Source organism: Pogona vitticeps, chromosome 3 (assembly GCF_051106095.1).
Source record: "Pogona vitticeps strain Pit_001003342236 chromosome 3, PviZW2.1, whole genome shotgun sequence".
In the NCBI taxonomy this organism is placed as follows: domain Eukaryota; kingdom Metazoa; phylum Chordata; class Lepidosauria; order Squamata; family Agamidae; genus Pogona; species Pogona vitticeps.
In genome coordinates, this window is record NC_135785.1 from 234,478,727 (window position 1) to 234,504,660 (window position 25,934).

General features: G+C 42.1%; 1 long non-coding RNA gene across 1 annotated transcript in view; it reads left to right on the forward strand.

Moving 5' to 3' along the window:
* LOC144588030 (uncharacterized) overlaps window positions 1–25,934 on the forward strand; it is a 335,763-nt gene that overhangs the window by 40,406 nt on the left and 269,423 nt on the right. The gene's annotated exons all lie outside the window — the stretch shown is intronic.

The following is a 25,934-nucleotide window of genomic DNA, read 5'->3' on the forward strand; positions in this document are numbered from 1 at the left end:
TCACTTCCTTGCACTTGACAAACAGGCAGGGTGTTATTTAAAAAAATACCTTTGGGGCTACAGAGGTCCATTTTTCACTGCAATTGGTCACCACCTTGACATCATTAGTGGTGGAAGCTCACAGAAGTGCACCAGTCCAGATGTGTTCTGTCATACTAGATATTGTACACCTTGTAAAGTCCTCAGCCTGACACCAGGGCAGCATATATTGTAGAGATAAAGGGGTAAGAGAGACCTCATATCATTGCTCTTCTGTAAAATCTGAGTGGAGTTGAATTCTTCAGTGGTGAAAAAAACTGGTCTTCACCAGTTCTGCTGAAATGAAGGCTGCTTGATATTCAGATTGTCTGCCTTCAAAGCTTTAGGTTGTGAGAATACCATATGTTCACATGTGTTTGATTTATCATTATAAATGTTTACAATATGGAGCATTTATTAAAGATGCTACATTAGCACACATTTTGAGTGATATAGCCAACCATTCTCCTGGTTTCACAGATGTAAATCCAGGATGAAAGTATATGGGTGAGTGTATGGGAAGTATTTGTTTTATCTCTTCTTTATAAAGCATTGGGGGAATCTACCTTTTATATTTTCAAAAAATGTGTAGGTCCTGAAAATGAAATCAAATCTTTTTCCTCATTTTATCTTACTGTATGCCACGATTTTAAGCCATTTTCTTTTTGCTGGCATACTAATGTGATCTTATAGCAAGGCTAAAGAAAAAGCTCTCAACTGGAAGAATACACCTTTGGTAAAATAAAGGAGAGCTTTGGGTCATGCTCTTCTCTTTTCACACCTTTTTATGTGAGAGTGTAATAGCAACGTATGCCTCCTAGATCTCAGGTCTTAATATAGTATTTCAATGTTTGGGGATTTTTTTTAAGCTTAGAAAAAAAGACAAGTAAAGGGGATATGACAAAGAAGTATAAAACTACAGAATCTGCTCACAGAATGGTGGCTGTCCCCTTAGATTGTTTTAAAGGGCAAGTTGACAAATTTTTGAACAAGCCCATTCAGAAGTTCTCTATTAGGGTAACCTCGCTCCAGGTAGAGGGGAATGCTCTGGTACCATCCTCTGTTCATGGGTTCATCACCCCCATATACATAGAAGGCAATGAATCTGAAGAGAGTGTTTCAAAGAATGAGAGTTGGCACTGTCAGTGAGAGTTGTTGATGAGAGACTTGCCATTCTCAGTGGTAAGCACTTTTAGAACCTAAGAAGAGCCCTGCTGGATCAGGCCAAGGGCCCATCTAGACCAGCTTCCTCTATCTCACAGTGGCCCCACCAGATCCCTCTGGGACCACACGAGACAACAAGAGACTTGTCTTCTGATACCCCTCCCCTGCATCTGGCATTTGGAGGTACCTTTCTTCTAAGCCTGGAGATTATACATCTCCATCATGGCTTGTACCCTGTGATGGACTTTTCCTCCCAAAATCTGTCCAGTCCTCTTTTAAAGGCATCTAGGCCAGATGCCATCATCCCATCCTGTGGCAAGGAGTTCCACAGACTAACACACTTGGTTATTTTGTCTGTTCTCACTCTCCCAACACTCCATTTGAGTGGATGTCTCCTGGTTCTGGTATATAGTGAGAGGGAAAAGAGCAAAGTTAGCAAGAATGATGAATTTAGTGTGGTAGGTATATAAATGTTCACAATATGATCTTGTACAGGATAGCTTTCTATGAAAAACATTTTATGGCAGTTAATAAGAATTATGTTTGATAGAAAGAGTCTCCTCTCTGAAACTGGGAGGGCTACTGCTAGACTGAACTACCTAGACCAGTGGTATAAGGCAACTTTTATGTTCTTATACTATGATCTGAAATATTAAACTCTGATTTTTCAATCAGTTGCAGATGCAGAAGATCTCTGGTTCAAATTCTTAGTCTTTGCAATTAATGTGGCTCAAATAGCAACCATTACGAGTCAGAGGAGCACAGAAGTAGAATGATGAAAAAGTAGACACAGTTCCCAGAATGTACTGATCAGCATGACCAGTAGCCATGTTGGCTCGTATTCTGGATGAATAAACCCCCAAAAGTGAACAATATGGCACAAAAATCTGATAGTCTGTAGTAGTTTTCTTCATCCATTAAGAAATTCTGATTTTTTTTTAAAAAAAAAACCTACAACTAACAGTTTTGATCTAGAATACATAGATCATGACTGACCATGCTTCCTAGTGTATTTATTTCATTTACAGGGAAACAAGATGACGTCCCTATTCATTGCCTTTTCTGTTCCACCCATACTAGTCTAGTTTCTCATCTGTCTTCTGTTGTACAATAAATTTAATAGCAGATGATTAGATGAGTTGCTTTATGGCCAGTTTTGAGTGGTCAGTTTAGAAAATGTAACTGGTGGCCCTCCTGAGAGACTGTATGTAGAGGCTCTGTCCTTACTAATTCATCCATGTGTAACTCCAATTATAATCAATAAATCAATTTCCTTTTAATATGGAGATGTTGGCTCAGCTGTGGTTCTTTGATGGCACAATTCCTTACTCAGCTGCCTTGCCGCTTCCTTTTTAACTTCAAAAACTTCCATTAGCGCCACTATGTGAAGCCCCATTAATCCGTTTTCATTGAAATAATGTTCTCATTCTCACTCTGTTCCTTTATTGCATCCTACTCATCCTCGTTGTCTCATAGGCTCTTTTAATTAATGTGTGAAGATTTTGTATTAAAGTAATGGAGAAGCCACAGTAATTTTAAAAAGCACACATTTCTGATTGCATCTTGACAATAAGAGCTGACTTGCAGTATAGTGGTGTTCTTTTTGTAGTTGTTCTTGTCCTTTTTCAGCATGGTGCAATCATGCCACATTGACATCCCAATGTGATGAACCAGTCATTTGCAATACTAGTTTATCACATCTTTCACTTATCCTCAGGGACAATCTGGGTTCATGCATAGGTGGCCATACTTCAAACACATCCCAGTCCTGAGGCACCTGAGGCCAGTTTATTTATTTATTATTTTATAATCACTGCTTTGCATCTGCTAACAACAGCTGGGAAACAGTTCTCCACTTCCCAGTAGTCTACTGAGGCTGATAAGATGAGTAGGGAGTCTGTATGCCGTATCTGCTTGTGGGCCAGAAGATAGCCCCTAGGTGCTCTGTAGTAACATCTGGTCATGGCACTGTGGAGAATTACAGGAGGAGTGTTCTCCTCTTCCATCCTTATCCATTGGTCCTTTTATGTCACATCGTTTACTGTAAGTATTCTAGCAGGATCTCTCTTGCTTGGTTGTGGTAGGTTTTTTGGACTGTCTGGCCATGTTCCTGAGGTGTTCTTGTGCACAGCCTGTAAAAGGTCAACAACCTCTACCCAATCACAAGGACCAGTGATCACTGCACACAAAAGACCAGCTAATGACACCCATTAATCACAATCACAGATCATCTTTCCCCCTTATCACAACAAAACACCCACAACAAAAAAACATGCTGATCACCATAATCACACAATCTCCTGAAAACGACAAAAAGCTGATCCCACAGCTATAAATACTCAACTATCCCACAAAACTGCACCAGAGCACAGACAGAGTTCTGACTCCTGTCCTCTGAAGATGCCAGCCACGGAGGCTGGCAAAACGTTAGGAAGAAAAACCTCAGAAACATGGCCAGACAACCATCAGATCCTGGCTGTGAAAGCCTTCAAGAATACATATAGTGTATCTTGTTTGTTTGCATTTATCATGTAAGAGGTACTTTGTAAGCCTTCTTGTTCTGAAGAGCTGGGTAAAATGCTTTACGGGATTTTCCAGCGGTTAGGAGGAAAACAGACAGGGTAGTGCTAGAACTGTGAAATACACACAACCCCCCTTAGGTGATGAGAAGAAAGGGGAAAGTCTTCCTCTCCCACTTCCTTTGACATCTCCATGTGAATTTGCCACTCAACAATGTAGTAGCCATATCACAACTTCCTGAAACATGTAATAACTGAAAACATTTGACCTCCCCTTGAAAATGATCCAAAAAATACCATGGTATAAAACATGGCCTCCTTGGGACCATTCGAGTTTTCAGATATTTATTTATTTATTTATTTATTTATTTGATTTGTATCCCGCTCATCTGGTAACACAGTACCACTCTGAGCGGCTAACATAAAAATATACAATTATAATAACATAAGTCCAAAATATCAAAATATCAATTAACAAAACATAAGTCATAAATAATAGATAGAGAAAGAAGAAGAAGTAATATAAATTAAATTAGGTGCTGGCAGGAGGGAAGGCCTTAACATAAAGCCATGTTTTTAATTGAATTTTGAATGTACCCAGCGAAGGGGCCGCGCGAATCTCAGGAGGGAGATTGTTCCAAAGGCGAGGGGCCACCGCCGAGAAGGCCCGGTTTCTTGTCCTCTCTCTCCGGGCCTCCCTCGGCGTCAGGCCCCTCAGTCTCACCTCCTGGCTCGCGCGGGTGGTTCGGGTAGAACTTGGTGGGTGAAGGCGTTCCGCCAAGTATCGAGGTCCCAAACCGTTTAGGGCCTTATAAGTGAGCATTAAAACTTTGAAGTCAATACGGAAACAAATGGGCAGCCAGTGCAGTCTAGCCAGGGTGGGGGAGATGTGGTGATATTTCCTCCCTCCGGTGAGGAGTCTGGCTGCTGCATTCTGCACCATCTGAAGTTTCCGTATCAGCCTCAAAGGTAGCCCCACGTAGAGCGCGTTGCAGTGATCTAATCTTGAGATTACGAGCGCATGTACTAAGGTAGTGAGGGCCCCCGTGTCGAGATAGGGCCGCAGCCGGGCAATCCGCCAAAGATGGAAATAGGCGGAGCGGACAACCGACGTCACCTGTGTTTCCATGGTGAGCGTCGGGTCCAAGTGTATGCCCAAGCTGCGGACCCCGCTCACTGGGGCCAAGGTCGCCCCCCCAAAAGAGAGAGGGCCAACCAGGCCACCAACTACGGGGGGCCCCACCCTCAGAACTTCCGTCTTGTCCGGGTTCAGCCGGAGGCCATTTTCCTGCATCCATTCCAGGATGGTCTCCAGGCAGCGCTGGAGGGTCAGGACGGCATCACCTGCAGTTGGCAAAAAGGAGATGTAGAGCTGAGTGTCGTCAGCGTACTGGTGACACATCGCTCCACACCTCCTGATGACGCCCGCTAGCGGCCTCATATAGATATTAAATAGCATTGGGGAGATAATCGACCCCTGTGGAACCCCACAATTGGAGCTCCACGGGGCCGAGACATTCTCCCCAAGCTGAACTCTCTGGGGACGGTCCTCCAAGAAGGAGCGGAGCCAGGCTAACGCCAGGCCACCGATTCCCAACTCGGAGAGCCTCCCCAGGAGGATACCGTGGTCGACGGTATCAAAGGCCGCCGAAATATCGAGGAGGACCAGCAGAGACGTTTTGCCCCTGTCGGCCTCCCTCAGCAGGTCATCATACAGGGCGACCAATGCCGTCTCTGTCCCGTGGCGCGGCCTGAAGCCCGACTGGAATGGATCCAGTGCATCTGTTTCATCCAAGAGTGCCTGAAGCTGGTCTGCCACCACCCTCTCCACCACTTTGCTCATGAAAGAAATATTGGCGACGGGCCTGTAATTGCCAATTTCGTCCGCCGCCAAACTAGATTTCTTTCGTATGGGCCTAATGAGTGTCTCCTTGAGGGCAGATGGGAATCTGCCCTCAAGGAAAGACCCATTTATTATAGCTGTGGCCCATTCAGTTGTTTTCGGCCTGGCTGCTTTGATTAGCCAGGCCGGGCAAGGGTCCAAGGAGGAGGTGGTGGCCCGACAGCGGTCAAGCACTCTGGTCACAGAATCAGGCGTAACTGGCTGAAAAGAATCAAAAATAAGATAAGCCATGCTTTGCCAGTGGATCATTCTGCCACAGACCGTTTAGGTTCCTGTCACTGTTTCTTACTGTCATAACAACTCAAGCCTTACATTGTATAGATCAGTCTTGTCCAACCTGCAGCCCAAGGGCCGCATGCGGCCCAGGTCAGCTTGTAATGCGGCCCAGTGCAATTTTTTATTTTTAAAGAAATTCCAAAGTTTCAAGTTACACTGCCAGCACTTGCGGCCAGAATGTGGCCAGGGCATGTCACAACAGTAGAGGGGGAGAGAGAGAGGGAAGGAAGGTGTGGGAGGGGAGGGGACAGGGGGGCTGCATGACTGCATTGCGCCGTCCCCATCAATAGGTGGACCCCCTCCTGGCCCCATAAAGCCGCCAGAGTCAAAGCTGGCAGTCTCTGCTGTCTGAGATCGCAGCTGCCGGTAAACGTGCTTGGAGCGCGGCTGTGGATGATGGCTAGGGCTGCCCCCCCAATGCGGCCCAAACCAAATGTATGTGCGGCCCAAACCAAATTTTCATCTTCTGTGGCGGCCCAGGGAAGGTGAAAGGTTGGACACCTCTGGTATAGATAGTGGTCCAGGGGGTGGTGGGGAACCAGGAACTTTGGCGACCAAGCATGTATATTTCGCAGGACAAATGCCCCTAATATAAGAGCCAATGGTAAATGGTAGGGAAGAAAAAGAAAATATGACGTTTGCTTTGAGGCAATGATGGGGCAGAGTAAGTGACGAATTAGCTGGAGTGGGAAAAGAATGAATTGGGTCCAGACACAATCTTTCTTTTCTTTTTTCAGAATGAAGGAAAAGTGAACCCTGAGTTTCATCCACAGAGTTTACAAGGAAGGCATACTTTTGCTCTAATTGATATGGATGTGGATACAGATGCATAGATAGATAGATAGATAGATAGATAGATAGATAGATAGATAGATAGATAGATAGATAGATAGATAGATAGATAGATAGATAGACAGACAGACAGACAGACAGACAGACAGACAGACAGACAGACAGACAGACAGACAGACAGATAGATAGATAGATAGATAGATAGATAGATAGATAGATAGATAGATAGATAAAAGCAAAGCGTTCTGCTTATATACCGCCCCATAGTGCTTCAAGCATTCTCTGGGCAGTTTACAAGTTCATTATGCAGGCTACACATTGCCCCCCCCCCCAGTGATCTGAGTACTCATTTTACCGCCCTCGGAAGGATAGAAGGCTGAGTCAACCTTGAGCCGACTACCTGGGATTGAACTCCAGGCTGTGAGCACAGTTTTGGTTTAACCATTGCGCCACGAAGCATAGATAATACCCTAAAGTCATGGAACTTCTGATATGTCACAGGAATCTGTTAACCAGTTGAGCAAATTTTGTTCAATTAACTCCATGGATCCTTCATTAATACTGGGTTTCTTCTAAGAAAGCCAATGTAGAGATGCCCATGAAAAGAGCAAACAAAGAGATACAGTAGAGTGTGAGGTAAAAACAATGGTGGTTGGGGGAAGGAGAAATGATATTCTGACATCTATTATTATTAAACAGCTCACCGTGATTTTTTGCCTGATTCTTCAAAGAAAGGCAGGAGAAAGCAACAAATAAGATAAGAAAAAATGTCATGAAGCTTCTTGTGGCATTTGGAATGCCTCAGTGAGCCGAAAGAGAGAAAACAGGCTAATTACTGTCTTTATTTTGCTCTGCTCGTCTCGCACGGAACAAAAACAACAGCACCACAACCATGAACAACAGTTTTACAATTATTTAATAAAGAAGGACTTTTATCTCCTCCTTATTAAGAGTTCTGAGCTGGGAGTGTGATATTTGACAGATACTGTTATGAACTGGGAGCAGACCCATGAACGGACGAATGAAAGGAAGCAGGGGAGACGGAAAACAAGACAACAGAATGTTAGATAAAGGCCCAAATTGCTAAAGCTCACAGCATGGAATCTTAGTTGCTTTCAGAGATATTCTGAAGGACAATTTAACCTTATCCACTTCTATGGAATGATTCTGACCTCATGAGAGTTCTACTGTTAGTAGTAGGCTTATAGCTAGGGTTTAATGTACACATCTTATATTTTCTGAACCCATGGAGAATCCAAAGCCTTCCCTGAATGGAGCCAGTCTACTGACAGCCTGAATATATCATTTCTGTTTCTTTGCATGAATGGAAAAAATGACATGGGACATTGTTTGGCCCAATATAGAAAAAGGTACCTCAGTAGCCAAACAGATTTGTTAGGAAAAATTTTGTCCCAGTTATTTTTGTCTGCCCTTTTTTACGTTTGCGGCCAGTGACTGAAATCTGATTGCTGCGTACAACTCTTTAAGTCAAAATCTAGCTTGTTAGTTAGCTGATGCTAATTCTTGAGTTCACTGTTTCTCTAAATAGCACATTATTGTCTATCTTTTATTAGTTTGAGGTGGTAAGGTTTTTTTCCCACCTTCCCAGACAAAAATTCACATGTATTTTCTTTAACGTATATATTTTTTTCCAGACATAATTACTTTTGTGTACATTTTCGCTTATGAACACACTGCTGAAAGCCTGCCAGAATAAAAATGTCTACATTGGAGGGAGGACAACAGGGAAGGGCTCAGGCGAGCCTCCCTTAGGAAGGAGTTCCACACCTGTTCAAAGGATGGTGGGTAGAACCAAGAGATCTCAATGCCCTTATTCAGAACTGAAATCTTTTAAGAAGCTCTTCTCCATAAACTGTCAGAAAAAGAGCTCAGAGCCTAGACATGCCTACATGCAATCGCACCCTTCAGGAACCCATGCCCCATATTTTATGGGGCTTCATAGGTCACAAGAAGGAATTTGTATTGTACCTACAAACAGACTAGCAGTAGATCATGCTGTGGTGTATACTTCCTGAAAATGGCTGTCATCAGCAGTCTGACCAATTGAGAGCCATAATACAGTAATCCAAGAAGAATGGCTGTGGCCAGATCAGACATCTCTAAGAATAGGCAAAATGATACAGCAATTAATTTTTAGCTGTGGAAACCCATTCTCAGTCACTGCAGAAAATTGGGTACTCAGGCTCATGGCTGAATTTCTAAAGTCCACCCAAGCTGTAACACCACTGAGCATATGTTGATATAATAACTATTGCCTGCCTTTTAACTGAACAGAACCATTTTTGTCTTGTCTGCATTGTGGAACTGGGCAAGTGGCCAGGAAAAAAGGAATCATTACAATGTATTTATTTATTTTATTTAAAATATTTTTAGCCCACCTTTTTCCTTAAATAGAACCAAAGGCATTCACTTTATCCAGCCAGATTTCTGTAATACAGCCAAGTTGGATCACTCATCATGGATAAAATCCTGGATGGCTGTTGTTTTCCCAAGAGGACGTAGCTCAGCATCACAGAAGCATAATTCGGCTCACTGCAGTTAAGGTAGTGCTCTCTCTGCAGAACGTTTAAGACCAGAATTATGAATGGGGTACATTGGGTTGATGCAGCCTTCACAATTTTGGTCTAATGAGACCAAGAATGAATGCTGTGCTTTCTCCTTTCCATTTTAAACTTCTGTTCAGGATTTCACAGGTTGTTTAAAAAATTGGTCTCACTACAAATGAATTAGCAATTTAAAAATGGATAATATATTTAAAATTATTATTGTGTGTCATCATGTCAATTCTGACACATGGCAACCTTTTTCAGGATTTTCTACACATTCCTATCTTCTGGGAGTGCTCTGAGACTATGCAGCTTGCTTAAGGCAACACAAGTTGGCTCTTCTCCATGGAGGCATAGTGGAGAATCCAAATCCCAACATCTGGCTCCACAGCCAGATACCTAATTATCCAGCCAGTTTAGGCATATGATTGAACATATGAATGAATGAACATATGAATGAACAAACAAATAATAAATAAATACCACCTTAAGTGTTTCCTACATTCAAATTTTTGAAACCTCAAGTTCTTTCTATTCTATCCAGAATATGTGAGGATGTTGGTAAATTATTGAGTAATGAAGACAAATAAAATTTTCTTCTTTTTGTACCAACCATATTCCAGAACTACAGCAATTCTAGCATGGAGAGGATCAAGTTTTTCCTACTGTACATGTTAGAGATGAAAAGCCTCTGAGAAAAAAAAAGATATGGAAACTAGAGGTGATCATTAAGATGGTTTAATACACAGAGTGTCAAAGCCAGATGGTTAAAAAATTAAACATTTAAAATCTGTGCCAGGATGGAAGGATATGATATGTCTCCTACATTTGGATTTCTCTACTTCGAAATTCTTTCTATCTCTCAAATGATATATATATTTTTTTCAAATTCCGTCCTATCACTATTGCAGCCTAGGACATGAAATCAAGAAACTGTAGGTTTGCTAATCACATAAATATTGAATTAAGGGGGATGGAGATGATAATGTGTGGGAACATTAATCAGGGTAACCAAACATAATTTATCAGACAGATTAGTAGTCTTGAAGAAGCCCACAATGTTCCTGAATGTACTTTAGGGATAAAGGTATCAAGAAAGATAGTAAGCAAATACGATAGAACTAGCAGGAGATTCACAGGGCCTCCAGACCTGAAAATCCTGTCAGAACTATGCAAAAGATGCTGCAGATGGGCAAAAGAGAGGGTATTGAAATGAACTGGCAGCGCCCAGAAATGTGGAGGTAAGAATGCAAAAATGCCTGCTAGCATTGTAACTGATGCCTAGCAGAATTGTCAAAGCCTCAATCTCTCTAAATATCAGACTGAACAAATCAGGGCTAGGAAAGCAGACATGTGTATAAAGTTCCTGAACTTCACACTGGGCTTTGAGCGAATTTTAGAACTGAATGAACATGTCAAACCATCGAATTTTTAAAGTAAAGAGAAAGTAAGGAGTTGGGAACCATTAATTAAATGAATATCATCTTAGTGAGTGAATCCTGCAATCAATCCAATCCCCAAAAACATTAATTACCTCTGCAATGTGAAAAAAAATATCCAAGTGTGATATAGCATGCCAGAGTGAAATAGAGTTGGCCTTGGCAACTAATGGCCAAATTGTCCCCTCTCCATTGTCACCTATGAGACAATAACATATTTTACATTTTACTGGGTTACTTCATAGAGAGCCACCAATAAAAGAACTGAGTGTCTGGTCCCACATGGCCAAGAGGTAGGAATGGGGAGAGGGGGATATTGCTGGATTTGATAGTCATGATGAAAGTATTGGTTTTGCACTTCCTGGATTTTCTAATAACAAGAAATGCACATTGCAAGTTGAACATTTACAGCTATAAGGCTGTGAGACCCCTGTCCCCACCCCTGTGGGAACCAGTTGGCTTGGGGTCTCTTGCTAATAATTTCACTGACTCTAGGTTGCTGGTGAGACTCTTTTTTTTTGAGGGGGGAGGTACTTTCCACAGTGGTTCCCCATCAACACCCTCCCACACTGCAGGGGAGTTTCTGCATTAGTCCCTTGGACAGAATCAATTCTGTAATGGCCATAGAGTCCATCACTGAGCCAGTGACATTTTAGCAGTAAACAATCCCAGTTCAGGCTACACACCTTTCAATGAGGGCTAGCAGAATGGCTGGAAACCACTAGTAGATCCTCTTGGGTCTTCAGCAAGACTCCTCCCCCTCTTGCACTGATGTTTTGTGCCAGCAGCAGCTTAGTTGAGTGGGAGTGGGCACAGCAACATCCATGGGATATATCAGGAGCCATGGAGCCAATGGGGCTGGAGCTTTTTCTGGGACTGAAGTGATAGAGGTCCCTTTTCCTCAGGTTTGGCCCCTAGCCACTGGGATGCTGCTGGTGGGCTCTTGCCAAGGGTAATTGTCCACCTCCTAAATCAGCTCTCCAGTAGTGGCAAAGGATTGGATGCAACTCTTCCACCACAGATTCTCGGGTCATCTCTTCCATGGGCAAACCTTCACCAAGAGTCCCAGGCTCCAAGTAGGATCCTGAACTTTCACCCTGTTCTTCTTAAATGCTGCCAATAGGCCCCCCTCCCATCCTATCAGCTTCTCCTGGCTTCCCTCTGCCTAGCCTTCCTGAGAGCTCAGTGCCACTGCTCTGTCCATTCTCTCAGTCTGGTTTCAGGCAGGGGCGGATGTCCTGTCAACGGCACTGGTGGCTACCTCCTCACAAAAGCTTTTGGGGAGTTTGGAGGAGTAAAATATGTGCCAAAGAAGGTGCATATTTTAGAATGCAAACAGCTGAAAAACACACAACCGAAGCAATATGGGCAAACAATCTTCAGACAATGGGAAATGCATAAATATATGTGCAGATTAATAAAAATGTACTAAAAGTCAATGAATTTCCATGTCAGAAAACTGACAAAATCTTACAACCTATAATGAACCAAACAACGGAACAAAAAAGTACAAGTGGGAGTATTTCAGAGAAATGTAAAAAAATCAAAATGGAGAGATATTAACATTCCTGAGAGGTGGGTGTTGTGCTTTAAACAGCAGCCCTATTATCATGTATAGTAAAGTACTTCTGAAACACAAAGAAATTTGAGAAGCATTCTTGGCAGTACCTGCAAATTGAATCCAAACAGTCTGTCCACAAGTTGAAGCAGCTTTATGCAACCTGGTGCCTTGTGGACCATATATTTTGGATTGTTGCCATGAATTTGCTGAAATGGTGCAAGCTGTAGCCCAAAACATCTGGGGTGGAGGACAGCGGGTTGAAGAGGACTCAGCTACACAGAAATAGGGGAAACACAGCTATCTCCTATTTATTGTTTTACTTCTCTGTTGCACATTTGAACCACTCACTAATCTGAGCTCTCTAGACATTGCACATTTTGTTAAAAATATAACATACCACAAGAAAACAGTAACTAAAGACAGCAGAATATAATACCAAGATAAAATAAACAGCAACAACAAAGTTTTCAGCGTTATGAAACCAGATTAAAATCAGCACAAGATAAAAGTGTAAGAATTGTGATGATCAAAACCACTTTTTAAAATAACTTAAAGAATGGGAAGGGACTTCACCTGGAGCCAAAAAAAACCCCCACTATATAGGTGCCATGTAAGCCTCCTTGGAGTGGCCATTCCAGAAACCACAAACCCCTGAAAAAGCTGCTTTCTGTGTCTGTTTTGTTGTAGATCCCTGAACAAGACCTTAGAGGATGAGCTTAGAGTCCAGGTAACCAAGGACAAGAGGAGCCACTCCTCCTGGGAATCAGAGCCCCAGGCCATTAAGGTTATAAGGGATAAAAACAGTACTGTAGTTTAAATTGGATCTGGAAGTCAGTTGGCATCCAGTGCCAGTTCTGAACCACTAGCGTAATATCATCATGTTGGACACTGAGTTGGCAATCTGACTCCCCTATGAATGAAAGTTATTTCTGTTGAGGTGTCTGATAAAAAGCACTCAGCACCATCAAGATCACCTGTGGACAATGCTGAATCCCTAAATTAAATACCTGGCCCTTTGGTACAATCTCCTCTAGAACAAGATGTACATCCCTTAAACAGTGAGACAAGCCAGCCACAACAAGTATTTGTGCCTCTTCTGGATTGAGTAAGAATTATTTATTGCCTTTATTTAGACTTCAACCCTGCCCACTGGTTTACAGCAGTGGTTCTTAACCTTCGTTACTCGGATGTTTTTGAACTGCAACTCCCAGAAACCCCAGCCAGCACAGTTGGTGGTGAAGGCTTCTGGGAGTTGCAGTCCAAAACTCCCGAGTAACCCAAGGTTAAGAACCAGTGGTTTACATCATCAATTGCCTGACCGGTATAAGGCGGAAAGAGGAAAGCTGTTTGTCATTTGCATATTGGTGACATCACAGTCCACAATCACCAGACAAACTTATCCATTTGTTTCATCTTGATATTAAAAGGTATTAGGGATAACATGGAATCCTAACTTTTTTTCATTCTTCATCCCACAAGAGCAAAAGTGTTGTTTCCACATCCCATGCTCCAGCAGTCATTCAAGGTTTACACATGTCATTCTGGGTGTGTGAAAACAATCATATTGTCATTTGGTTCATGTTTCTAATACATAAAACAGCAGTTGTCCCATATGAATAAACTCTGGTGATGTTTATGTTTACTGTCTTGTCATTGCTGTAAGCTAAACACGGTTGGTCAACACAGTATACTGCATAAGAATGGACAACTATAGAACAGGTGGTTCATTTGAAGATGCTTCACAGTTGATAGTAAACAGTTAACATTTGATATGCTGCAACCATCCACCAGATGGCAAAATACTCATATACTCCTGACTACAGTACGTGTTGCAAATTCAAACAGTCATTCTGAAACTTCTCAGGAAATTGCTTGTTTTTAGATATACAGTGAGCAAGAGGAATTTCTGTATATTTAATGACTATAGAAAAAAAGGTTTTTTGAAGAGTTGTTCACCAATTCCTCTTCTAACTACAGACTGGGCCCAATTCTTGACTAGTCTAGGAGTCACTAATAAACTTCAAAAGAGTCCAAATATTCCTATAAAAATATATAAAACATGTTACTGATTTATTTTCTTTTGTATCTTTAACAAGGACTCAGTCCAAAATCTTGCAGGAAAAAAAAATCAGCAAATGGTTCCAGTTTTGTCATGAAGCTGAGTCCACACCTAGGACTGAGTCCTAGGTGTTGAAAACTGTCCTAAAAATAAGTTCAGCACCTTGGATAGCTCCTTAAAAGTATACTGGAAAACTCAAAGTTTGAGTCACCAGCCGCTCCTGATTTAGAGATCAGAAAAGCTCATGGTAGAACAAACAGACATCTTGTACAGTTCCATAGAATCACTGAATCATAGAATTGTAGAACTTGAAATGGTTCCAAATGTCATCTAGTTCACCCCCTTGGAAGCAGGGAGAAGGAGCAGCAGGTTGTCCTGGTTTGCCAAAGCAAATGAAGCTCTTGGGGGGGGGGGAGTTCAGCATTTTGTTTTGCTTCAGCAAAATTGGATTTCTGAACCAAGTCACCAGACCATGAACCAGCCAAGTTTGCTGTTTTTTGGGAGTTGTGGTTCAGTTCATGGGCATCTCTACTCACAAGTAAGGAGGCGGCAGCAACAGCAGCCAAGGACAGCAGCAGTATGAGGGGGAAACATTGGGGTGAAGGTTAGGGAGATGGAAAGCAGGTAACTCCCCTCATTCTGCCTTATCTTCAGCTAGGCCTCTGTGGGATTTGTGCTGCCTTGTGGTAGCAAAGCCCATGGGGTCAACATAGCCCCTTTCCCTGTCTTTTCTCATGGCTTTTTTTGGGTTAAATAATAGCATATTGAAACAACAATGCATCGTCCTAGCATAGTATTAGAACTGTGCTGAGTCAGTTAAGGAAATATTTTTAAAAGATTATAATAGAGGGGGGGACTTCTCCACCTTCACTATTAATGCAACAACCCATATAATGCATCACAGAGTTGTCACCTCAGATAACAACACCCACAGCTCAGTTTGAGTGAGAAATAACCATCAGCACAGGCTACACAATGGGATTGTTAAAAGTGCACTGAATAGTAAAAAAGCAAACAAACAAATAATCAAAAAACAGAAACAAAAACAGAAAACAGAAGCCCCTAGTGATGTATCAAAAAGGAGCAGGACAACTCTTAAAGAGGCAGGATGGATCGATCTAAGTAGAGATACGTGTCGATGCAGCAATTTGGATTGAACCAAACCAACAGTAATCCAAACAGCAATCCAGATTCTAGTCTGCCCCCTTGGAAGGCCCTCCGTTGCCCTTATTGGGACATGTTTCTGTTTATCCTTCTGAAATTGTGATGCCCAGAACTGGATTACAGGCAGGGCCTGGCCAAGCCAGAATATACCAGTACAATTAGTTCCTTTCATCTGGACACTAAACTTCCATTAACACAGCCTATTATTAAGGAACCTCTTTTTCCAAAGAGCTGAGTGAGACATATACTTTGATTCCTATTTTAATCAGTTTTTGATATCCCATGTATTTTGATGTCCTATTTGATATTCCATGGTGCTAAGTCAAAGAGTCTTAGAAACTGCAGAATTTAGGAATGAAAGTGCTTCTTCTCTGATTGCAAAGTTTCTCTGCGGCAATGTAGCAAATAGAATTTTCTGAATAAAATTGGTAGATATGGAGGATGATATAGGGAAGTCCAATTGTAAGACAATATTCCTGATGGTTTGTCACAGAGGAAATGAATACAGGTCAAGTCATCATCAGAACCTGTAGGAACTGGCGACTGAGAAAGAGAAGGTACATCTTTCATCCAAGAGGATAAATCAAACATCTTGTCTATTTCCCAGCAATATTAAGAGCCTGAGGTAAAGCATAATCTTTTCTCTTGAGCCATTGTTCACCTGCTTTGTCAGGATTATTGCACATAACTGTCTAAAGAGGTTTAACAATGGTTCTTACTTTATATCAGTGTTGCATAATTTAAAATTATGGATGTATATGAAATACAGGTTAAATTAAAAACAAATTAAAATGCTGAGATAATTAGATTATTTTTGACCAGAAACAGGCTCTGTCAATAGCATTATCTCAGCCATTTGCAAGATCTTCTTTTGTACATGTGGTGGGGCATAAATTGCAAGCGCACAAGTGCTGCATTGATTGAATTTATCCACAGTCACAGATTTATTTTTCTCTGTATCCAGGTAGCCCCATTTTACTTCATTATTCTTTGACCTTCTTACTTTGCTTTGAAGTCTATTAAGTGACTTTCAGATGGTCTTGTTCTAGTGGGAGACACTATCAACATTCATCCATTTGGCAAGGTGTGTTGTTTTAGTTCTCTAAAGGTTTAGCCTAGCTTCTTCTGGTTTAATATGTAGAGCCCGAGATGTGTGCAGAAAATGTTTTCTTGATTTTTGTCATTTTCCAAGGAATTGGTGTCCATGAAGTTGATTAGTTTGGTGCTGTAGTAACATATTTCTTTCATCACTTGCTATCATCTCTCACATTCTGTGACTGTACTTCTGGAGGGGCAATGCCAGCCAAATAATAGACTTTTTCAATGGGGGTATGTTTCTGGCAGCATGTAATAATCCTGCATGATTTATTAAGAGCTAAATCCATCTGTTTGGCATGTGGTGATCATTACCACACAGCACTAGCATATTCTGCTTTGGAGTAGCAAAGGGACAAAGCTGAAAATTCTGCAACAGAGGTGGATATTATGGCTTGAACCCAGACCAAGTCTGTTAAGGCCGACGGTTGTTGTGGGTTTTTTTCAGGTTCTTTGGCCGTGTTCTGAAGGTTGTTCTTCCTGATGTTTCACCAGTCTCTGTGGCCGGCATCTTCAGAGGACTGGAGTAGGAACTCTTTTCATGCTCTATTGCTCTGTCCATGCTCTGTTGTTCAGTTCATGTCCTCTGAAGATGCTGACCACAAAGACTGGTGAAATGTCAGAAAGAACAACCTTCAGATCACAGCCAAAGAGGCTGAAAAACCCACAACAACCATCAGATCCCGGTCATGAAAGCCTTCGAGAATACATCTGTTAAGGCTCTTCCAGACTGGCACAAAGCTGCTGAGGTAGGGCTTCTTTGCCTGACCGTCCGCAAGGAGCGATGTTGGGGACGAGCAGGCAGGGCTAAAAGCAAGCCTTTAAGAAGGCTGTCCATGCCTGTGTTGTCCTCATTCCCTGCTTGGTCTTGCTACCCACCCGCCCACCCATGAAGTAAGAATGAGAGTAGCTGGCCGCTTTGGGGCCGGATGGGAATTTTTGACCTGTACCCGCATTGGCCTTAGGGTGCAGTTGTTTTTTTCGCCCATCCCATTCTTACTTGCTAGGCACTTCGAGTTTTTAAAATAGTGGCTGATCATTGTTAATAAGGTCACAGCAGCAGGTAATGCAAAGCAGGGTAAGATCATGGGATTTCAAGGGGACACACCCAGCGGGTACAAACCACCCCTCCTCTCAGAATTGCAGTAAAAGAGGTTCAGCTGAGGAGGCAAACAGGGGAGCCTCAGGGGATGCAGTTCACTTAGGGTTCGGAGGCTAGGCTTGATGCCGGTCTCTGGTGCGTATGGCCAAGAGGGTGCTAAGCTGTAGGATACCCACCCCTTTGGTGCAGGATATTGCTGGGGGAAAGGTTTGGACCTGTCAAGTAAGATTGATGATGGTCCCAGGCCTGTTTTGCACTACGGCAGGCCCCCTTGTAAATAAGGGAAGTTCAAGTGTTAATTCATTAATAAAGTTGTGGCCCTAGTGTAACCCATTTATTTGTGTCATCTCGTTATTCCAGGCTGAACGGGCAAATGCTGTTTCTCTTCAAATCAACGGAACAAGAGAGTTATATTCCCCATGGAAAAGATTAACCAAATTAGTTTGACTCCAGCCATGTGTATTTTTGTAAGATACAAGATGGAAACTAGTTGTAACACAGTGCTATGAGCCAGCTTACGGTTCCCATACAGAACAGATGTGTGAGGAAGAAAGCAAGTTTACTGATGTGCTTCCTTACTGATGTTTGTAGCTCAACTTGGAAACTCTTGCTTGGAAGAAACTAGAGTAGCCAGCAAGACCACATTTTTGCCATCTAACCTTCTATCCGGATCATTAATAAAAAGTTCTCTCTTTTTCTGTCTCAAATTATCTTGAAGAGGGATAACTCCATCTGCTTTCTGTGGATATTAATTGGCCGGCTTTTGCTTGCTTGATCAGTTTCCTTGAGAAATTTGTTAAAAACATATCCACAGCCTCCACATTCTAAATAATTACTGTCCATGTTTCTGGAAAATAATTACAGAAGCTTTACAGCTACTTACAGTATAAGAGACTTGCAGTGACATATGTTACTGTAAACACTTTTCACAATCAGTCAACATTAGGTTTCAGAGCCACCAATCCTTTCCCCAAGATTAGTTCAGTATAAGAATGCAACAATCCCAGCCTCTCTCCTCTGCTAAGGAAAAAAAGATAGCATTTTCAGAATATTAAGTTTCCCTTAAATAGTCTAGCAAATTGCCTTTGAAATAAGGTAGGAAAGACTCTATGTCTGAGCTACGTATGTGACAAGAGGTTTTCAGGATCACTGACAGGGCTCTTTCCAGACTTCTGAAATATTCAGCATGCATGGGATGTTCATGCTAGCACATAAAATATGGCATCCCAAGTTACCAGCTCTATCAGGCTTCTCAAAGCTTTAACGATCCACAAACTGTGAAGGCACAACCATTGGGATACCACAAGGCTCATTCCTGGGCATGGTGCTCTTCAACATTTTTATTAATGACTTGGATGAGGGAGTGCAGGGAATACTTATAAAATTTATGGATGACATGAAATTGGGTGGAATAGCTGATGCCTTGGAAGATTGGAAGAAAATTCAAAAATATCTTGATAAACTTGGGAACTGGGCTGAAAACAACAAAATGAAATTTAATAGGGATAAGCCCAAAGTTCTACAACTGGGGTGGGTGGGGGGAGACAAAAGCACAGTTACAGGATGGGGATATTTGACACAGTAATACTAGAAGTGAGAAGGATCTCGGAGTTGCTGTAGATCATAAGATGAATATGAGCCAATAGGGTGATGCGGCTGAAAAAAGGCAAATGCTACTTTAGGGTGCATTAACAGAAGTAGCAGTCTCCAAATTCAATGAGATACTAGTCCTCCTCTATTCAGAACTGGTTAGACATCATCTAGAGTACCGTCTCCAGTTCTGGACACCACGCTTTAAGAAGGATGCCAACAAACTCAAGTTCAAAGAAGGGCAACAAAGTTGATCAGGGGACAAAAAGCAAACCCTATGAGGAAAGACTGAAAGAACTGGGCACCTTTAGCTTTGAGAAAAGAAGACTGGTGGGAGACATAATGTGTAGGCATCCTTCATTCTATAGAGAATATGGTAACATGCTCTATATGGAAGTCTTGGAACAGCATCTAGTGTGGCTGAGAAGGCCAATTCAAAAGTGACAATCCCTTCCACACTGAAGACAAATACAATCTGTCCCCTGTCCAGCTCCCTGATTTTGGTGCTTTTGTGACTGCCACTTTGCCTCAGCCTGCTGTACAAGTGTCTCTTCAAATTGGGAGAGGCCATGACCCACTGCCTGCCTCCAAGCTGAACACTCAGACGTCAAGGTTTCCCATCTGTTGAGTTCCATTCCTAATGCCTTCAGATCCCGCTTGCAGATATCCTTGTATCACAGTTGTGGTCTCCCTCTGGGGCGATTTCCCTGCACTAAGAGACATAGTGCAGAGGCATAATAACATTCTTCAAATACTTAAAAGACTGTCATACAAGAAGAGCAGCATAATCTGTTCCTGACCATCCTGGAGTGCAGGACACAATAATGGGCTCAAGCTACAGGAAGCCAGATTTAGGCTAGATATAAAGGAAGATACATCAGTGGGTCTCTCACTGGCAGAGAGATGTGAGCACTTGTCTGCTTTTGTTTGTAAATTTCCTTGCAAACTCCTATTTTCCCTATGGAATTCACATGGGCCCACAGGTGATAATGGGTATGCAGGAAAGGGTTCATTCCTTCCCAGGCCCTTGTGCTGCTCTGGGTGGGGACAGAAAACCTACTTGTTAAATTATTTGTTCTGGTTGATTTAGTCTGTCTCAACAAAGAAACTTCATGAGAAATGTTCAAGCCCCATGGGATTCTCTGCCTCCAGGAAACAGCAAGACAGAGAGTCTTATTTTTCCTTGTCAAGGACTCTTTAACTTGTAGGAGATGTCTGTACAAAATTTTCATCCTGTCTCTTTCAGAAACAAAGTGGATGTGTGTGCGCGCGCACGCACATGCACACGTGCGTGCGCGCGCACACACAGCATCCATAGAACAAAAAGTAAGACCCCTGATTCTTCATGCCGTTAATCCATACAGAAAAAGCAGCTATTTCACAGAAGTTGTATTATTTTCATTTGTGGTTACTTGAGTTAAAGTATTATTATGTTAAATTTTGTTTCTTATGTTCAAAAAAGGAGATTGAGAAACATTTTTAAAAGTCTTCTTATTCTTGTTTTCTTCTTTTGTTGAAGGTTCGGCCAAACCAGACCAAAACAAACTTCTCCTTTTGCAGGGCAAAAATTTTGCAGTAGGATTTACACAGCTGGATTGATAGCTCGGTATGTTAGAGCACCTGGGAGTTGGGAGCTGGATTTCCCATTGTGCTTCCCAATAAAAGAGCCAGTTAAATGGTCCCAGGATGCCACCAAAAGTTAGGACTGGTAAACCTGATTCCTTTCTATCTAGAAAACTCTGGGAAGTCAGGCCCCTTCCTCCTCCTCCTCCTCCTGCTCCTCCAGTTTTACACCCCTAGTTCTGGACCAGTTTTTGATGTTTGGAATAACATTAGAGCTGATGGCACATTTCCAATATTTCCTGAGGTTTTGCACAGTCAAAGCAGGCCAGGGTTAGAATCTAACAGGCTGTCAGTAGAGCTAAAAGCCCTGACAGTGTCCTTATGTGGGATCCTGGGCTCATGGAAGCTGGGAGACATATTTAATGGCGGCAGCTGTGGAGTTACCTGGGAATCTGTGGACCCTCCAGATCTAGTCATTGACCATCTTGGCTTTTGTAAGGGACAGGCAGATCAACAAAACCAGAACTCATTGGATAAGGAGGTGTAAGTTGCAAGAAAGAGCCTGTCTACATTTCTCAAAAACAACAACAACAACAACAACAACAAACCCAATATCTAGCATTTTAATTTTAGCTGACTCAAGTCACAGGGTTTTTGAGTCGTTTCCTACATTCCTACTGAGAAACTGATATGCTCTTTTTTAAAACTGACTGTAACATTCACACGAGCTTAAGTCAGTTATGGAAACAGTTTGCTAATATAAACAGCCCTCTGGTGGCCATTTATTTTAACTCGCTTCCTAAGAAAATAATCAACTCAGAGGAAAATAAATATGAACTTCCAAATTCACTGTGTGAACATGAAACTCAGTATGGTTTTTAACACAAGTCAGATCCCAGGTTTTTTGGCAGTGTGACCGGGCCCAAAGCGTGGTTATTACAACAATGTCTAAGCCTACGTTTTCTACATCCTACACCAACCAAACAAATGACCACACACATAACTAACCACTCAAATCCGACTGGGTTTTTTGTTTGTTCATTTGTTTTTTATAACAATCTTGGTGTGGGGTGGGAAGAGAAAAGGGTGGGGGGAAGGAAGAAAATGAATAAATCTTCTTTTATGCCCTCTTTTTCATGCAACGCCTCCAGAGTGCTGAGCTGGGGTTTGTTACCAGCTTGCTTGATTAAGGTGTCATTCCTGCTCTGTGATTGTATTTATTATTTTCCTCCAAGAGGTGGGTGGGTTGTGGTGATTTGCCCGTTTGCCCAGCATGCAGGGGTGGGGAGGGGGGAGAATGGTGGAGAGAGAGAGAGAGAGAGAGAGAGAGAGAGAGAGCAGGCTTCTTTCTTTCTTTCTTTCTTTCTTTCTGTTGCTTTCTAAAAGGCATGAATCACACATTGATGTATAACATGTCCCAGGGGACGGAGGCAACTCTAATGATGGAGCAGGCGGCTGGGAGGGGGGTAATTAATACTCGCCAGGCATTCTGCGGTGCTATGAAGTGTGTGCTTGCATGAGGTCACTTGTCATGGGGGAAGAACAGCCCTGCTGACATTGGCAAACATTTCAGCGTCTCTGACAACCCCACCAATGCTGATGGACAAGGGGAAGCAGGTGAGTGTTGCACCAGGGCTGGAAGGCTGAGAAAGGTGATGGGAAAGTGAGAAGCCAGGGAGGGAACTGAGCCTAAGGGGTAGCAGAGGAGGAGGAAGACGAGCACTAGGCATTGATTGGGGATGCTGCGATGGAGAGGAGTCGGGGCGGTGATGGATCACCCCTGCTTAAAACAAACAAAAAGCTGGCAGCTTGCCAGGAGCGGCTTAGGCCAGTTTCATTAAAACTCTCCATTCATCATGCTGAAACGAGGCGGCATTTGTTATTTCAGCCATGGTGTGTTGGTGCGGAAGCTATTAGGGGAGTCGGTGGGCTGGGAGAGGGGTGGAGTAGACAGAGAAGGAGAGATGTGATAGGGAAGGGGGAGAAGGTCCCCAGAGATCATCCAGGGAACAAACAGGAAATTCTTCTCTGCTCCCTCAAATGGGACCAAAAATAGATCAGACCCTTTTTTTCACAATGACAGCAGAATTGTATAGTGTGGCCTAAAGCCACATTTCTGAATCATAAGCACTTAGCATGTAGTTTATTTCCTTGAGACCAGAGGACCACATTTTAACTCCAGGTGGCTATCTTGTTGGTACAGTGCCATCTACCTTATAGATACCAAACACTATGGACTTCGAAGTTTCTAGGTATTGAAATAAATGGAAAGATACTTGATAAGTCATGTCAGTAAATTTATGCAAAAATAAAATTGCTCGGCTGGAATCCTTGGTGGATTTCTAGCAGTGGTGCTGGTGGCATAACTGTTTCAGACTTTTACTGGATCCAGAACAGATGTGGGGAACTGTGATTCTCAAGATCAGTAGTTACCAACCTTGCGTAACCTGGGTATTCTTGGACTGCAGCTCCCAGAAATCCTGGCCAGCACAGCTAGTGGAGGCTTCTGGGAGTTCTTGTCCAAGAACATCTGGGGACCTAAGGTTGGGAATCACTGCTCTAGATCTTTATAGATTGCAGGTCCCATAATACATTATCATTGACTATACTGACTGGGGCTGACAGGATCTTTAGGCCTAAAACAATTACAGGACTATAGCTCACAAGTAACTTTGGCTACACTGTCTTGGGGATATGGGAGTTGCCATCCAAAGTCTATGCTTTTCAGCTTTTGAAATAGTTATTATTTGTTTAATTCTGGGGGGAAATGTGGCTTGCAGAGCACAGATTTCGATCCTGTCCTCCACTTTGTGGATTCATTCATAGCTGTAGTGCAGAGATCTGCTTTGCACTGTGGAAGCTGTGGCTTACATAAAACCCATAAATGTTTCACTGCTTTATGGTAAATTTCTCATATTAAATTATAGGTACTGTTGCCTGTCTGCAGTGCAAGCAGTATTGTCATTCATACAATCATTAAGTCAAGGCTGGTGCTGTACGAGTATTCCTTCTTGAAATGAATTCAGGTCAGAATGATTTATCCTGATACATCTCAGGGTTGTGATAGTCAATGGGGCTATCAAACACAACATCAAGCCAACCATTTCAAGCCATCAAATATATATCTTAAGAGATTGCTGATGTTTGTCACACCTGTGCATCTGTAGGTTTGCCTCTATTAGCCTCTCCTTCATCTGGAACATCATCAGACACATCATCCAAGGGTTGTAGGCATGTCTGTGCATTACCATATGGCTACGTTCATTGGGTCAGGCCACCTTTAACTGCTCCTTGTGATCTAATGAACCTTGCTCCAGGACTTGAAACTAGAACAATCCCAGTGTTTTTCCAGTCAGATGTCTGAAGCTTAACTCAAAGCCCCTTATTTCAAGCTTCAGGCAAATCAACCCAGGGACACTGTGGTTTGACATCAGACATCTAGGTCAGGTTTTGATTGTAATGCCTTCTGACTGCAGTGTTCAGTGATGTAGAGTTAATATGGCTGTTCCACTCATTGGCCTGTCCAACACAAGGACATAGATTATGTAAGAATAAAGAAGGAAAAACACTTGTTAATGAGACTCTCCTATTGTAATCAAAGCTGAGTAGAATAAGAGTTCTTTCCAAGCCAAAAGTCCAGGTTTACGTAATTAAAAATATAAACTATTAAGAGCTAAATACCACAAGTAAGGCATGTGGCCATTCTACCAGAGCTTCTGTGGCCATGACCAATATTGTGGCCCAAGCAAATTTGTTACAGCCCTTTAAAGCAACCAGTGCTTTGCAGTGACTCAGGGCAGCAAGTACAGAATCAGAGTCATTTTCAATATCCTGCTGCCTACCACACCCCACCCCACCCCTGCCCAAACCTCCAGAGAGCTACATTCTACAGTAGCTCGTGCTTCTGAACTGGCACATAAATGTTTAAAGTATTTTGTATTTCTGAGTAATTTGAGTTGTCTTCACTGAGTTCTCTTGCGCATATAATTGATTGCATTGTAGTTGGTACGTGGACAGGGATTTCTGGCTTTAGAATACTGATGGATGCATGTGTATAATTTGCATCCTTCTGCACTCATATGCTTTAAATTTCAAGTTAATTGAGTAAAAAAATGATCAAAATGTTCATCCAATTCCCCCATTCCATTCAATGGATATCTGTCTTCTTTGGAGACTCTCCAATATGGAGGGGGTCACGTTGTACATGGCTGTTATGTATCTCTTAACAATGAGGGATGAGTCAGAAAAAAACTGTTGTAATCATAATTAAGGACTACACTCATGGCTAGTGCACAGTGATTCAAAGGCAAGTTAAAAAGGTAAACACTCAAAAGTCCTGTTCTCAGAGGGATGACACTCTTAATTTCACCATCTCTCACAATTAATTTTTGAAACACCTCAAATTCTTTCCATTTTTCAGGAAGTGTGACGTGCCTCTATGTGTCCCCAGGCTATTTCACTAGCCTGAGGCCCAAAACACATATCCTCCTTTACACTGCCACCAGTTGACCTCTGTCAACAACCTTTAATTAGAAATATTGAGGTCCAAGCTGCGAGTAATGTTGAACAAAACAAGTTTATTGGTTACGGGTCACATAAACAGGTTTTTCAAAGACTTAAAAGTATTCAGTAGTTTAATAACGTGTTTCACTCTTAACTCTCTTTAACTCTTAACTCTCTTTAACTCTTAACTCTGCCACTCTCTCTCTCAGACAAACGTCTACTTCAGACTCTCATCTCTGACTCTGACTGACTTCTCACGTCAGACTTTCCCAGACCATCTTCCTCTAACTGTCCTCCTCTGACTAACTCCTCAGTATTCTTCTGTGACTCACCCCTCCCTTCTGGTTTCTCTGGCTCCGCCTTCCAACAGCTCTCATTGGTATATGCAAATAGCCTACTACATGAGCCAAAGCAGAGTGATCGCCACAGGAAGAAATAATAATAATAATAATAATAATAATAATAATAATAATAATAATAATAATAATAATAATAATAATAATAATAATAATAATAATAATAATAATAATAATAATAATAATAATAATAATAATAATAATAGAAGTTACTGGTCATTCTTACATTAGAATAATCTTCCCTAACTTCTGTTTTCCACCAT